This window comes from Limulus polyphemus, unplaced genomic scaffold, assembly GCF_000517525.1.
Source record: "Limulus polyphemus unplaced genomic scaffold, Limulus_polyphemus-2.1.2 Scaffold620, whole genome shotgun sequence".
NCBI lineage: Eukaryota > Metazoa > Arthropoda > Merostomata > Xiphosura > Limulidae > Limulus > Limulus polyphemus.
The window spans coordinates 119,033-134,958 of NW_013666230.1; the positions used below are offsets into that span (position 1 = coordinate 119,033).

The 15,926-nt window shown below is 31.1% G+C and overlaps 1 long non-coding RNA gene across 1 annotated transcript in view; it reads right to left on the reverse strand.

Moving 5' to 3' along the window:
- LOC111085791 overlaps positions 1-2,446 on the reverse strand; it is a 119,319-nt gene extending 116,873 nt beyond the window's left edge. The window contains exon 1 of the long non-coding RNA XR_002610582.1: positions 2,393-2,446. This is a non-coding gene — a long non-coding RNA (uncharacterized LOC111085791). The remainder of the gene's footprint in view (positions 1-2,392) is intronic.
- Positions 2,447-15,926: the final 13,480 nt, after the last annotated feature.

Genomic DNA, 15,926 nt, shown 5'->3' on the forward strand with positions numbered 1-15,926 from the left:
AAAAGCATCATCGATAAGAATGGAGACTTTTCATTTAATAAATGTTTTGTTTTATTACAAAAGTTGTTCGGGTTTTTTCATCTAAAGAAAGCAATATTAATTTCTTGACGAACTAATATTTGGAACTTTGAAACCTATCCTACCGCATATTCTATTTGATTTGTTATATAATATATCCTAGCAGTGCATGAAACGTGGTAGAAGGATAATGTTTCGGTTTCCTTGCAGTAAAATCTAATCCCTTTCACTTTGGCGATGACTCTCTTTCTTGTGGTATTATTACAACTGATTACAATTATTACAATTTTATCGGAAATTAACTTGAAAATCCCAGTGGATATTTATCATTTGAAGTATATTTGGTCTTGTTTGTTACTCGATCAAAATTTATTCATTCGAAGACTTATTACTGACATGCACTCGGTTGTTCAAACCCAAATAAGGCGCTTGTCTATAACAGAGGTTAATATATGATGTATACTCACAACCAGAGAAATTTATTTGTCTCTGTCTGTTTGTCGAAGCTCTATCAGCCAAACCCTTGAATACTGAAAGTTAAAACTTTACATATTTATTTCTTAGCACTTGGAGACATCCTCTTAATGTGAAAACTTCCTCCAATTTCTAATTTTATATACTTAACCACGATGCATATACACGATGTCATTTGATATTTCGATGTGCAAGAAGGCAAGTTCTTTGAATAACAATCTTAACTAAAAATCTTGCTTTGCGCGAGACTTCAAATGGGTTAACTTACCGTCAGGTACAGTAATTAATTATTCACACCCCACATATTTATTGTTTTCTTAATGCAGATACACTCTATTATAATAATATAATATAAGAGTCAAAACCAATTATTTGTTTCAGTATATAATAATTATCATATGCTAATTTTACTAAAAATATATATGCTCAAATTATCAATCGGTTAGCCATTTCTTACTGAGTTATACCAGCTTTGAGAATTCCGCCTCTCATTAGTAGCCCTGAACAAAAATAAAACTATTCCTGAGTTACCCATGACGGGTGTGGCTCCATAAAATCGATATAAATCAATAACAAATGATGAATCGAATAATAGATTGGGCTTCATATTTATTTTCAGTACCTTAAACAGCTTGTCTGCTGAACAGTTTAGAAGGATAACTTAGTAGTGTTATTATTAAATATCCTACAAACCCTATATAAATATAGGTTCACTGTGGTTAGTAAAAGACAACCAAAATACAATTCTTAAAACATTAATGTTGTTATGAGTATCAGTCCCCTCACAAATCAATAATATATGATGCTTCAATATGTTTTCAAAATGACTTGAAATCACAGAATAATGTATACAGAACGTTAAATACATATGCAACAGTTGTAATACTGACGATTTATAAAGCATACCTTTAATTATAGGATAACATTACTCCATACATAACCTTAAAGCATCTAAAGCAGTGTTAAAGAAAACTGAAATATTGTGCTATTTTATAAGGATATCGTTCTTCTTTTGAAACCAGCTTTATTTTGTTTTCTCATTACAAAAGTACTATTGATAGTATTACTCGAGAAAAACACACGCATATAAAACAATAATCTTTCATAAGTCTTGAAAATATTGTTGGTAAGTCGTTAACACTTAGGAAAGGAAACGTTATTGGATACTTTTATATATTACATTTTCAGTTTGTTTTTTTTTCTTGTTTTTTAATTTTGTGCAAAGCTACACGAAGGCTATCTGCGCTAGCCGTCCCTAATTTAGCAGTGTAAGACTAGAGGGAAGGTAACTAGTCATCACCACCCACCGCCAACTCCTGGGCTACTCTTTTACCAACAGATAGTGGGATTGACTGTCACAGTATAACGCCTCCACTGCTGAAAGGGCGAGCACGTTTGGTGTAACGAGGATTCGATCCCGCGACCCTCAGATTGTGAGCCGAGCGCCCTAACCACCTGGCCATGCTGGACCTACATTTTCAGTAAAGGAAACTATGGAAATTCTTACTCAATTTATTAATTGCAATAAACCTGAGCAGTATTATTTATGGAAATATACTGAATAATTCCAACAATAAAAATACTCATGTTCTTGCAGTAAATAAAATCGTGCAAATGCTTATCCGGTTTATTAATTGCAATAAACCTGAGCAGCATTATTCACTGAAATACACTGAATAATTTTAACAGTAAAAATACACATGGTACTTGCTTAAGCAACGTTTTATCGTCATACAACAAAGTAAAAAAATATTATGAATGAACAAGGATAAGTGCGTATAAATCGCGCTTTTGTGAATTTCCCATATGAACTATGTTCTTGTTAAAAAATAATTACTGACAAACACAGTGTGTTAAATTACGTATTGAGTAAAGATTGTTTCTGAAAAACAGTTCTTACCGTTTATCACCAGACCCCTGTTGATTAATATGTACATTTTCACATCGATTTTGGACCTCGGATTTTTTTCCTGTAAAGGATGAAGTCATCTTCTGGTCGCCGGCTGACTGCGTAGAAGACTCACTTAGTATGTATACTGAATCAGGCTTGTTTGTGTCGTCCCGAGTGATCTACTGTTTCTATTATACCTGCGAAAAGGTGCGCGTAGCATCAGCGCATCCAGACTTGACAAATGCATGCTTATTGTTAAGGCTGGTAAGAGTCGAGTCTATAAATCTAATATACAGACAGTCCTGACTCCACGGAGTGATTGTATTTCTTTAATGCAGCTTGTCATAAGACACTGTGCGGGTTAAAGACTACTTTCGCGAGTATTTTGTCATTTTCTGTCAATATAAAGGTCTCATTACCTCAGTACTTTAATGATAAAATTACCTTTCTGATTCTCGTTAGATACAACTTAGGTGTTTTTAATGGTAAATGTGTTTGGGTTTGGAAAACTCAAAGAGTTAAAAAAATCATACATTTTTCAATTATATGAATAACAGTTACCTTACAATTTTAAACCTTTTTAGCATATATCCAAGTTTCACCATTACAAAATTATCTCACGCACTAATAGTTTAAAAATAAATGCTTTAAGCACTACCTCGTACACTAACAGTGTAAAAAAACTGTTCTTACTTATTCTATACAATGATAGTTTATAAAGCAAATACTTATAACACTACTCCATGCACTAATATTTGATATTTTTAATATTTAATAGACACTTCTAAACCTACCATATGCACTAATAGTTTAAAACAAGTACCTCTGGCACTACTTCATACACTTATATTTTAAAACAAATACTTCTATCCCCTTCTCATACACTATTCAAAATAAATACTTTTGTCATTATCTCATGCACTAATAGCTTAAAAGCAAATACATTTGACACTGTTTCATACACCAATATCTTAAAAACAAATACTTCTATTACTATCTCAAGTACTAGTGGTTTAAAACCAAATATTTCATACACTAATATTTTGAAAACAAATAACTTTATCACTATCTCAGGCATTAATGATTTAAAAATACCTTCTCTGGACACTACTTCATACATTAATATTTCAAAAATAAACACTTCTAAAATTATCTCATCCACCAACAGTTTAAAACAAACATTTCTAAAATTATCTCATACACTAACAGTTTAAAAACAAACACTTCTAAAATTATCTCATACACTAACAGTTTAAAAACAAACATTTCTAAAATTATCTCATCCACCAAGAGTTTAAAAACAAACATTTCTAAAATTATCTCATACACTAACAGTTTAAAAACAAATACTTCTAAAATTATTTTATACACTAACAGTTTAAAAGTAAATACTTCGAACAGTAAAACCTTGCATGTTGAAAGAGCTAAATACGTCATGACGTATTGTCTACTCAAAAAACGTACCAATTACTGCTTAAGCCTGTCCTTTGTGATATAAAACACGAAAAGACCTTAAGGTTCTGTGTTACGAAGAGAGAAAAACGGGAAAAATGAAATATTTCTGAATGTTGCTGATAAAGACTGTTGTGTAGAAGAGATAAAAAAAGATTATGTTATTTGCTGCAATGACGATACCAGATTAAAAGTTGCGTAAGAAAATGATGCTAGACTGTGTTATCATTTATTAAATGTTCTGATCGAGTTGAAACATCACTGAGAAACTGGGAAAACTTTAAGTTCCTGTTATTGGACTAAAAAACATTTTCAAATTCTACTATTTCAAACCTTTTTTATTCTTGCTTTGCCCGACAATTGCCGGTTTAATATCCGACTTTAAAATTCATTCTCAGTATAAATTATTTTCGAAGGTTTTAATAATATATTGGGAAATATAATTTCATCAACATCAAGCCATTAAATGACCTAATGAAACTATTTCTACATATCTATGAAGTATGTGTCATTTGATATATGGTAATGAATAACTCTGAAAAAGAGTGAATACTTTTGCTGATAATACAAAATAACTGTTTACTTTGAGAATATTACTAAACTGCTCATCTTTGAAGAACCAGTCAATATACAGATAACTGAAATACATTATTATATGCGAAACAATCCCACATTTCTTTCCTTGAATACCACATTATAGATGGAGCATATTTGATTGTTGGTGATTTTGTTTGTGACTACCAACATGTTGCCTTACAAGTTCCCCAAATCGTAATTTACAATTAAAACGACTGTTTAGTACAAACTTTGAAAAAGGAATCTCAAGAAACCTATTTTTCAGTAGTATTTGTATCAATTGTTATTATAAAGTTTTACTGCGAAATTTTCAGTCCAATGTACAGATAAGTCCAAAATTAAAGGAGTTTAGAACAGTGTTTCTCAACTACCCTGCCGGTCCGCGGGATTTCACGAAAACAAAAACTGACAGAATATTCATATGTAAATCGTTATGGTTTTTTCATTGTTCTTACATTTTAATATCCTGCGACGGAGTAGGGAGGCAGAGAGCCGATCACTGGTATCGAAAAGGTTAAAAAATGTTAAGGTTAAGACATGTATAGAAGAAATATATTTCCTGATACCAGTCTCTATTTATGTTACATATTGTAAATACATACGAAAACGAGAATGAAATAAGTGAGTTGAAATAGATTAATTCAATTGTAACCATCGTTGCTGCCACCTTTCTGGTAGTAATTAGAAAAAGACAAATAAACATGTTCTAATTGCAGTGCATTAGAATTTCGTTATAGTTGGACCAACTTATATGACTCTGTAATGGATAACATTAACTTTTTTTCAAGGGCTAACTTTTGTACACAAAGTGTATAATTTATGAAGCAAATTGAACTGGTTTATTTGTAAATGTATATTATTATTTTTTTATCAAAATGTTTTCGTCAAACCTTTTGTACTTAAACATAATATCTACATGAAAATGCTGGCATAATTTTTCCTTGCATGTTGAAATATTTACTCTATTAAAGATATAACTAGGTCTTTTCAATCCAGAAATCTTTATTTTCAAGGATGGAAGGAAACGAATGTCCTTTTGATTTATCTATAATTATATATTCAAATTAATTTACTTTTCTCCCCCTGTTAAAACAAAGCACGTTTTAGTCAGTCTCATCTTTGGTATAATTTAATTAATTAAGTATACGTTTCACTGGATTTATAGTAATACCTCAAATTATTTAAAGGTACTTAATTACATAGTGTAGCAACTGTAAGACATTATATCCTAGTCCCAAACTTTGCTTAAATTGGATTATTTCCAGTGAACATTTTTTTGATAGAAATAATTTGGGAACCAATAAATATGAAAAACTCTATCTGTCTCTTCTTATTTTTAGATTAACCGAACAAACTGAACTTCTAAACATACGAACACTATTTAATGAAAATTCAAATATCGGATGAACCTTTAGGTGTTTTTTGTATTATTTTGTGAAGCGTGTAATTAGAATTACAAGCTTTTGAAGAAAAAAGAAAGCGAAACACTTACTGCTATCGTACCTAAACGTTATTTTGAAGGAAGTTAAGCTAATGTACTTTATTTCTAGCGAACACATACAATTATGCATACGTTTAAAAATAATAAACTTTGCGTAATCTAAAATTTGTAAGATTTTGCAACGTCCTTTCGTTCATTATGAATCAGTTGAGAGGCAAAAAAAAATGTGATTCATTGAAACATTAAACACTAATATGGAAATTATTAGGATGGTAATTTAGGTCATATAATGTCGCGAAGAAAGTAAAATGGACAAACATATAGCAGGAAAAATTCTTAAATTAATTTTTTGAGGTTATAATAAAAATAAATCAAGTACCTCAGATACTAATTCAACTGGCATGATGGCGCGAAAAAACATAAAATAAGTAAAAGCTTATAACATCGAAGTACTTGAACTAACCTATTGAAGCTATCAGAATCCCTCAGTGGCTAAGTGGTAAATCTGAATGCTTATAACGCCATGAATCGAGTTTCGATACCAGCGGTGGGCACGGCAAATAGTTCATTGTATAGCTTTGCGTTTAACGACAAACGAAGCCATAAGAAATGATAATTTTCTATAGAAACATGAAATATCTTGTGAAATTAAAATCTCAAAGTAATAAACTTTCACGCTTCAACTTTGATGTATTTGCCTAAACCATAATCACATACAGATATCAAAGCAGGTATAAAATCACACACAAAAAACACTTTCGGGTAAATTATAAAGGCAATACAACCAAACTTAATCATCTTGTTAACAAGAAATAAAACAGACATATGATATGAGAACAATTTATATTCAATATTATATTTATTATCGACAGAACTTTGAAGGATGGTCAATGGATATTAGAGATGAAGAAACACTTTTAATAGTGAAACTGTACACTTATGTCATGAGAAAACTCTAAGTGTGAATAGTTTATGTGCTCATGTAAGTCATCAAACGGTTAAGTAAGTACAAGTCAAGTATTTGTGTTGACGCTTGATGCACAGTACTTGTGCCCTAACCTCATACTTAACTAGAAAATTGGTTATTGCGCAAATCTTGTTACTTATTTTTATTTTCTAGAGAAAATCACTAATCTAGTTTGAGTGAACAGATGTAATTGCGTTGATATTAAGTAGAAATATTATAGTTTCGGATATTAATAAACTTTTTGAGTCAAAGTAATGGATGAATAGAGTGTTCGAGTTGTTATTCATTTTTTTTTTTTAGTCATACTAACAAAATTTTATTAAATAATGTAATTTTTCAAAAGTTTTAAAGTACGAATTCTTTTATTCATGTATAGTATATTAACACAGTTCTAATTTAATTTTGTAAGCAAACCAACTATATCGAGAAGATAGTAGAATTACAAGAGAAAGCTGTAATAGCAATGCTAATCAACTCATATTTTATTCCAAATTTAGTCATTTTAGGTTTCGTGTCCTGTAACCGTTTATTTGAAATTTACTAAGTTGTCTTTTGACGAGAATCTTAATTACTAAGCTATAACAACCAGAGATAAGTTTTAAATATAATTTACTTTAATTTAGATTAGAATGATTATCTTATTGTTATACCACGCTATCCAAAGTCACTAAACTCTCGTGATGGACGGAGCACAGACAGCCCATTGGGTAGCTTTGTGCTTAATTACAACCAACCATTAAACTCTCAAATGCACGTCCAATACTATTTACTGGTGTATTTGTCACTCAAATAAGCCAAAGACTCCACAATAAAAAACTAGCACAAATGTCTTTCCGCCAGACTACCGGAAATACACGATTTATATAAAAAAACAATAAATATTGTTTAAATGTCACCACCAAATATGAACACAGAACAATGGGACACCAAACAAAAGCAGAGAAATATTGTTAGTTGGAGCTGAATTTCTTGATTTGTCTTGTAGAGAGCTAATAACGAGTGTAACTATTTAGCCTGTGAGATTTGCCCTCTCCAGGGTTTTCATCTATATATATTTGTTTATCAGTTGTTTTAGCATTTTATTCAAATTTCTATTTGGCCCACACTATTAATCAAACCTTGTATTTTTCCAAAAATCATAATTTGATTCTAATATTAGTTACAATATTCCAAGGTTGATTAATTGGGAGTTATGTACAATATTAGTTACAATATTCCAAGGTTGATTAATTGGGAGTTATATACAATATTAGTTACAATATTCCAAGGTTGATTAATGAGGAGTTATGTACAAGCTCATCCTCCACGGATATTAGCCATTGGTTATTTTTATACTTTGCCTCTCCGTAATTTTCTCCCCGAAGAATAGACATCCAATATTTCAATGTTAGTCTACTTAAATAGTCGGTCTTCTTTATATATATATTTTTTTTTTTGTAAAATGCCGCCTATGTAAATTCTTGTGAGAAACCAACCACTTTATTAAACACACCGAATTTGAATATAAATTTATTTAAGTGTTACTCATATAAGTAATATAAAAGATATCTTGTTGTTGGGAGTTTGCAAGAAACAAAAAAAATTTACTGGTACACCATCTTCATAGTTTCCTTATTTAGAGTATATTATTGTTTTTATAATATTCTAACATATGTATAATAATCGATATAATATGCTTTCATAAATACAACATACTATGAAACATCTTTAAAACTTGTTAACTATTATTGGAACGTGTCCTCGTCTAAATTGTTATTTCCATCAAACGTAAATAAAAAATGTAAAGTATAGTCATAGTAAAATGTCATTCAAATTTCACCCACAAAATAAAGTGTAATGAATCTCTAGACGAGTTTTTGATTTACCATAAATGCTAAAGTAATAATTTCTAGAAGTAGTTTGTCATCTTCGAAAAAGGTTCGACTTCTCCCTCAGAAGGCCTGGCATAATCTGGTGGTTAGGCCGCTCAATTCGCAATCTGCGGGTCGCGAGATCGAATTCCCTCACCGGACATACTCGCCCTTCCAATCGTGGAGACAGTATAATGCGACGGTCAATCCAACTATTCGTTAGTAAAGAGTATTCCAAGAGTTTGCGGTGGGTGGTGTTGACTTGCTTCCTTCTCTCTAGTCTATCACCTAAAAATTAGAAAAGGGTTACGCAGACGCGAATTTCAACAAATAAAATAACTCTTTCAGGTTGTTGAAGAGATTCGGTTTTTGAAACATTTTACATCAAGTTTTACACATTCCCGTGTAAAATTCTAAAAGTTTCGGGTAATTTTTACTTTAAAATTACTCCCACTTCTTTCAACATTATTTATTTAAATATGATTATATTCTCAATTTAGTGAGAACATTAAGTCACATATATTTCAATCGTTTGAGCTTTGGGAGTTTATTAGCTTTTAAATTATTAAAGATAAGAAATTAGAGCAGCATAGATTAATCAAATCTACTTATGTTTCTTTCTCGATTTATATTTTAATAAATTGAACTACAATTTTACGAGAGAAACTGGAAGATTTTAAAAACAAATATTTTGTTTTTTATGATCATTCATGGTCATTAAAATACTAAACATACATAAGAGATTATAAATTTGTTTGCTTCTAAACAGAGTAAAGCCACGACTTTTGAATAATTTGAGAATAATTTTTTTTTTAATAATTCTTTCTTTATTTCATGTAGGTTTGGCATAAAAAAGGTTAACTATGGACTATTTTGGCTGTGTTTACCTCCAGTATGAAACTCAGAACTTAAGCGTTATAATCTATTAAGCTTACTTTTAAGCTTCCGAAGAACAGTAAGAGCTAAGAGAAAAAGTAGAAACTATATTATAAAAGTCCCCCAGTGGGACAGTGGTAAGTCTACCGACTTACAACGCTAAAATCCAGGGTCTGATTCTACGCGGTGGACACAGTGAATAGCCCAGTGCGGCTTTGCTATAAAACAAACAAACATTGTAAAAATTTAATCAATAAACTGTGGCAACATTTTTTATGAATTCTTAAAAGAATGTATACTTAAAAGTTCCTAAGGAACTAGATAAAGAATGTAGTGTTTAGAAGTACAATGGGCCTAATATTAATGTCTTATAACAAATATAACTTACAGTCATGCTTATCTAGCTTGTAAAAGGCGTTCACACCATAACTGTTGTCGCGACAAATGTCAATAGTGTTCTGACCACTTCTGTGTTTGTTGTATCCTAGCCGGCATGAAGAGCTCTAGATTGAGCGAAACGTGTCGTTGGTAATGGATATGGCAAATCCTGAACTTCAAGAGTCTCTGACTTGGCGACTTTGCCCATTACATGCATCAGCTATTTATGCAAAACAGTTTTTTTTTTTTGAAGAGCATGAAATATATATAGTTTTTCGTACTTCAGAAACTTTTTAAAAGTTTAGTATAATAATAAAAGTATACATCGACTAATTAAACTTGTCGTAAGACATTAGTATTAGGCCTATTATGTTTCTAAACACCACATTCTTTATCTATTCCTTTAGGGATTTTTAAGAATTAGAAGGGTGTATAATAATAGTATTTCAACCACACTATTATAGTGTTCCTAATGAATGAAGAAGGATGACCAGTCGCCAGACCTGCAGGCTGAATCGACTAATCTTAACCGAGTAGCGGTATTGACTGTCGCTGTTATACTGAATCCACAGCTAACACGAGAAGCGAATTTGGTACCTACGACCCACAGATCTTCAGTCTGATACACTAACAACCATATCTCCCTGGACCCTAACCAATATATGGAATTCAATTCTGGTTAAAGACTAATAATAAAGTATAAAATGCTTTCAAATGCCTTATAGTGTTGTATCACACCAGCTACCAATCAACAGAGTATACGTTAAACGCCATAACCTTTCCTGTATTCTGGACCAATGTTACAGAAATACTGTGAAATGGCTAGACATGTCCAATGATGTTTCGAAATGACTGTTTGGAATTCAGAGTCAGCCATTTTTGCTGATGACTGAAATTTTTTATCCTCTTTGCGAAATGACTTATTTCACATTATGCCTTAATACAGTCTTTTGTGCAACAATTCTGGAGGATGAAACAGCTGTGATTTGACATTAACTTACTTAAGCCCACTTCTTATACTCTTACGAACTAGATTTGTCTCTCTGTTCCCAAAAAAGAAAAACGTTTACAAGATTCCAAGTTATGAAAAGCAAATGGTTATCAACGTTAGAGCTCCGTAATACACCACTTCTATAAATATTTAATAATTTATTTCTGGTAATAACAAGCAAATAAGGAATGGAAGTAATTTATAGAGAGATATTTTGAGTTGATATAAAACCCTTTTGTACAATGTTTTCACAATTCCAATTAGCTAGTGGGCTATAATATTATAGCATTAAAAAATATCGACGACGCTATATAAACGCTTATACTGTTCAAGCATCCTTAAGTTATAGTACAAGTCACAACTTTTTTCAAATGTTCAAACGTTCTTCATTCGTTGTCACAAACTGAGGTTATCATTTCGACACAACATCTTGTAAAGTCTGAATTTTTTAGTCCTAACTTGACATTTAGACTATCATTTAGCAAAAACCTATTACTTATCCTAGCTCGCACAACTACTCTGTGTAGATAATGTGAGACAAGTATAACTGTTGAATAAGATCATATTTCTCTTTAGAGGTTACTTTTACATCAACTTCTGTTATACAAAGTGTTAGACACTAAACTATCAGCTTAATAGCAATAATATATAGTTATAAATATTTATTATGTTCAAATTCATCAGATTAGTAATTCTAGTTCGTACCGCATCTTCTCAAAATGGTTCAAAATTAAAGTTGTACAATAATGAACGTAATATATTACATATATAATAAATAGCTTTTGATAACTCTATATCAATGTCATAATAATGGTTATTACTCACAACTCAGGAACTTCAGATATTCGATTATCCCAAATTCGGTGTATTGTTATATTTATATATGTGTGTGTGTGGTAAACTTGCTAGATATATTATTCTGAAAAATATATAGCAACTTAAACTGAAACACTATTTAAAATTGTGAGCAGGTGTAATTCAATGATCTCTGGATTTCGACGATATCCCGAAAACAAGACCATTACAAAGAAAAACGCAATCTAATAGCTCTCTTCAATCGGTACCTGCGTTATTCTTGAATGCATACTTAAAAAACACCTTATCAAAACCAGAGACAAATGTAATTATACCTGTTTATGATGGAGAGTATATACCGTAGTTAAGTAGCTTCGAATATAAAATAAATAATATAAAGGTTATTTATACACGTGTTCGAAAAATAACTTTACTATACAGTAACCTACTGTATATCAATAAATCCTTATGAACGTTCTACACATATATCCAGTATTATACGTATGTGCACATAATTTTCTGTGTGTTCGTGTACTATAACAGCTTTGTGTTACAGTATTATATTTTAGAATTGCCTGAAACTGAGTTAAATGATAATTTAGACTTATAAATTAAATAAATGTCGATATGTGTCCAATTTATGCTACTTGCCGACAAGATTGATGCACACAGTTTTTAATATACAAATATATTTTAACGTATAAACAATAACACAATTTACAATAACGGTTATTACGAATAATGATTTATGTACAAAAGTTTTACAAACTTACAAACAATGTTTAGTCCTCTATCTTGTCTGGAACTTCCTTGATAGCTTATCGAGAGCTCACGATGAAACGAATTAATTCTGAGTTGATGTAGGTACAATTCACTTAACAGGGAGCTAGCTAGCTCTGTGTTTTTCGTTCTTCGCCGGCCACACACGAGTTAAAGTTATAAAATGTCTTCCTAAAAATACTAATGTCCGATTTTAATCCGCTGGAGTTAAATGGTTTGTAATATTCGAAATCAATAAACGTTCCTGATCAATACAAATTTAACAATATAAATCATGCACCTTTCTAAACCTAAGTTGAATTAAATAAACATCTATATTAAAAATAGGTATATGGTAGTAAATCCGTCACACCGTAAACACTAAAGGGTCTAGAAATCACGATTTATATTCGCAAAAACAATGGCAATCTGTAAGACTTCCTCCAGACAGTTCAGCACAGAACCTGCAAAATAAGTGGGCTTTATTTGCATAAAACCATGTCCTTGTCCACTACGTAATCGCTTAAGTCTTGAAACGTGTCTAACTAAATGTGCTGATTCAGAGCAAAGAAATAAGAACCCAATATAAAAATTGTTTTTAATAAAAAAAACTAGCTGGCGAATATCAGTTTCTTATTAGTTACAGTAGCGTCCAAGGGCCTGGTATTTATAATTTCAAACCCATCTTTATTAAACATTCAAATTTATTCTTTCAAGTGGGTTAAACTTAAATAAGACCAAAGAAATGTCTCTAATTTAAATTTTGAAAAAAATGTATGTAATAAAATCACTGAACAAATATATTGCTGAAAGGAACATTTGAAAATGTTTTTAATGTAATTAGCAAAGTAGGGTGTAGTAGTAAAACTATTTTCAGATTCTTTATTTATTAGATCGCATACTTTTGAATATTATGTCATATATTTAAGGACAAAAATATTTCTAACAAACAAATTATGCACCTAGTGACAACAAGGCATAGCTTATATCACAGCGTATATTTAAATTCTAAAATACTTAAAACTTTTACCACGATATTCGTGAAGCATGAATATTTATTCATAGAAATTATTAGATGAGACAAGGCAACACTTAATCACAGTATGTAATCAACTACAAAAAATTAAATCTTAAAAAAAACCCACCAAATGACTGATGTCCATGATTGAAACAAAATGATCTAATTTTACTTAACCCCCCCCCCCCAGTGGCACAGCGGTATGTATGCGAACTTATAACGCTAGAAACCGGATTTCGATACCAGTGGTGGGCAGAGCACAGATAACCCATTGTGTAGCTTTGTGCTTAATTCCAAACAAACAAAATATTTTACTTAATTAAGTATATGACTCAAAAAACAAATGACAATAAATAAGTAAATAAAGAAGAAATAAATAGAAAATACTGAACTGGAAAGTTATAAACTGAAATATTTGTTTGAAGGCTGTTTTTTTCGTTTTTCCCCTATGTTGTTTGTATTTATATTTTCCTTTCTCCAGTATCCATTATATTTGTTGCACAGTCCTTTCAACTTTAATTTTACATGCTCGTATTAGTTGTTGAATGGTTTTTCTTTTACTATGTTTTTGAATCATTTTCTTAATGATTTTGAATTACATTGTCCTTGTTTATTTGTTTAAAGTTAAGCACAAAGATACTCAACAGGTTATTTGTGCTCTGCCAACCACGGGTATCGCAGCCCGGTTTCTAGCGTTATAAGCCCGTAGACATACCGCTGTGCCATTGGGGGGGGGGCAACATTGTCCTTTTCTATAAAACCAGATTTAGTTTAATTAATAGGCACTTTTTCGTTATCTTGCTTCTTACTTCAAATACATTAACATATATTTATTTTATTGATTATGGTATGAGAGGTTAAACACCAAAGTTTTATATTAAATCACTGTCATATAGATATAGAATGATCAAATTTCTGCTAATCAGCAACATATGCTAAATATACAAATATGTCATATCAGAGAAAGCTCACATCTTCTTCAACTATTATTAATCAAAGCTTACGTACAGCACAATGCATAGAGGTTGTGCATACTACCAAGGTTTTTGATGTGATTCTTGACTAATCAATTCTTACACACTCAGTAAAGAGAGCTAATCACTCTTGTTTGCTTGACAACCAAAGTGTTTATTGTTCTACTATATCATTATCTCTAGTTTGTGTATAAATATATATATATATATATACAAGGTCTTTGTATACATTACTAGGGTCTTTATTGTGAACGTTGAGTGGTCGACTTCCACTTAGACAGAACAGATAATTAACTGTAGCTTTATGTCTTATCAGTTAAAGTGTACATCAGCAGGATGCACTTGAAGGAGCAGTTGGAAGGTACAGTAACTTATCTTAACCTCCGCGTCTAATCAAGTTTGTAAATTCAGAAACCGTCGAACGATGTATCCCTTTTAGGAGCCATTTTTCAGGCGGCCTGAGGAGTTCAGATATTAAGCAACAGTAGATCAAGTGTTGAAAGCTTCTGAACTATACCCAACAACACCCCCACCCCACCACACACACACACACATGTACACCCATATACATAGTAGTTTATATACACATCAAACATGTAGACATAATTATATATTAACACAGGAACAAACTAAGTCTATATCCAGTCGCTGTTAAATCAGTAAACTGTGAAGTTGAAATGCTACTAATCTTCTCTGCTAGTAATGGATTTATGATGGGGAAAACGAAGTCTAATAATGAAGATGAAGACGGTTGATAAAACACAAAACATTTTATTTACAAGGCTCGAACGTTTCGGAATACATTCATTCCATCTTCAGCGAAATCTGAAAATCGTGTTATTATTTATTTAGTAATCATCTTTTCTGCTTCCTGAAAACTATTAACAGGCTACTGATTAACGAGATAATTAAATTCTTAGCTTTTTTACTCTGATGTTGCATCACATTTACAATTTCATTTTCAATTCATTTTATTGTTACATTCAAAACTTTAATCAACAAATACCAGAAGTATTTTCCTACTTTTTATTTGAATCATATACTCGCTAACTAGGTACATAAGGTAAAGCTTGAAGAGGGTATGTGTTTCATGAACAACACGAGCTATGACTTTAATATAAAAAATGTCTCTGTCATTTTCAATCTTGCAGAGGAAAGAGAGTTTTTTTTTTAAACTATATTACTAAACTGTTGTACTATTCGCATCCTCAGAGGACAATAACAACATGTTTATAAATACAAAATTATCTTTCTTCGAAATGACACAGTCTAATAAAAAATATATGATATTTTGTATGCGCCCTTCTGGATTATAAAAACGAGATAAAAATGTTAAGTTATCTTTGTTTCTTTGCCTACTATAATAGCATGGTCAATCAATAAATCTGAATATTCCTATCTCTAAAGCTAAAAAATATTTATATGGCTATATACTTCCTTCGCCTGTAAAATTAAATACATTACAT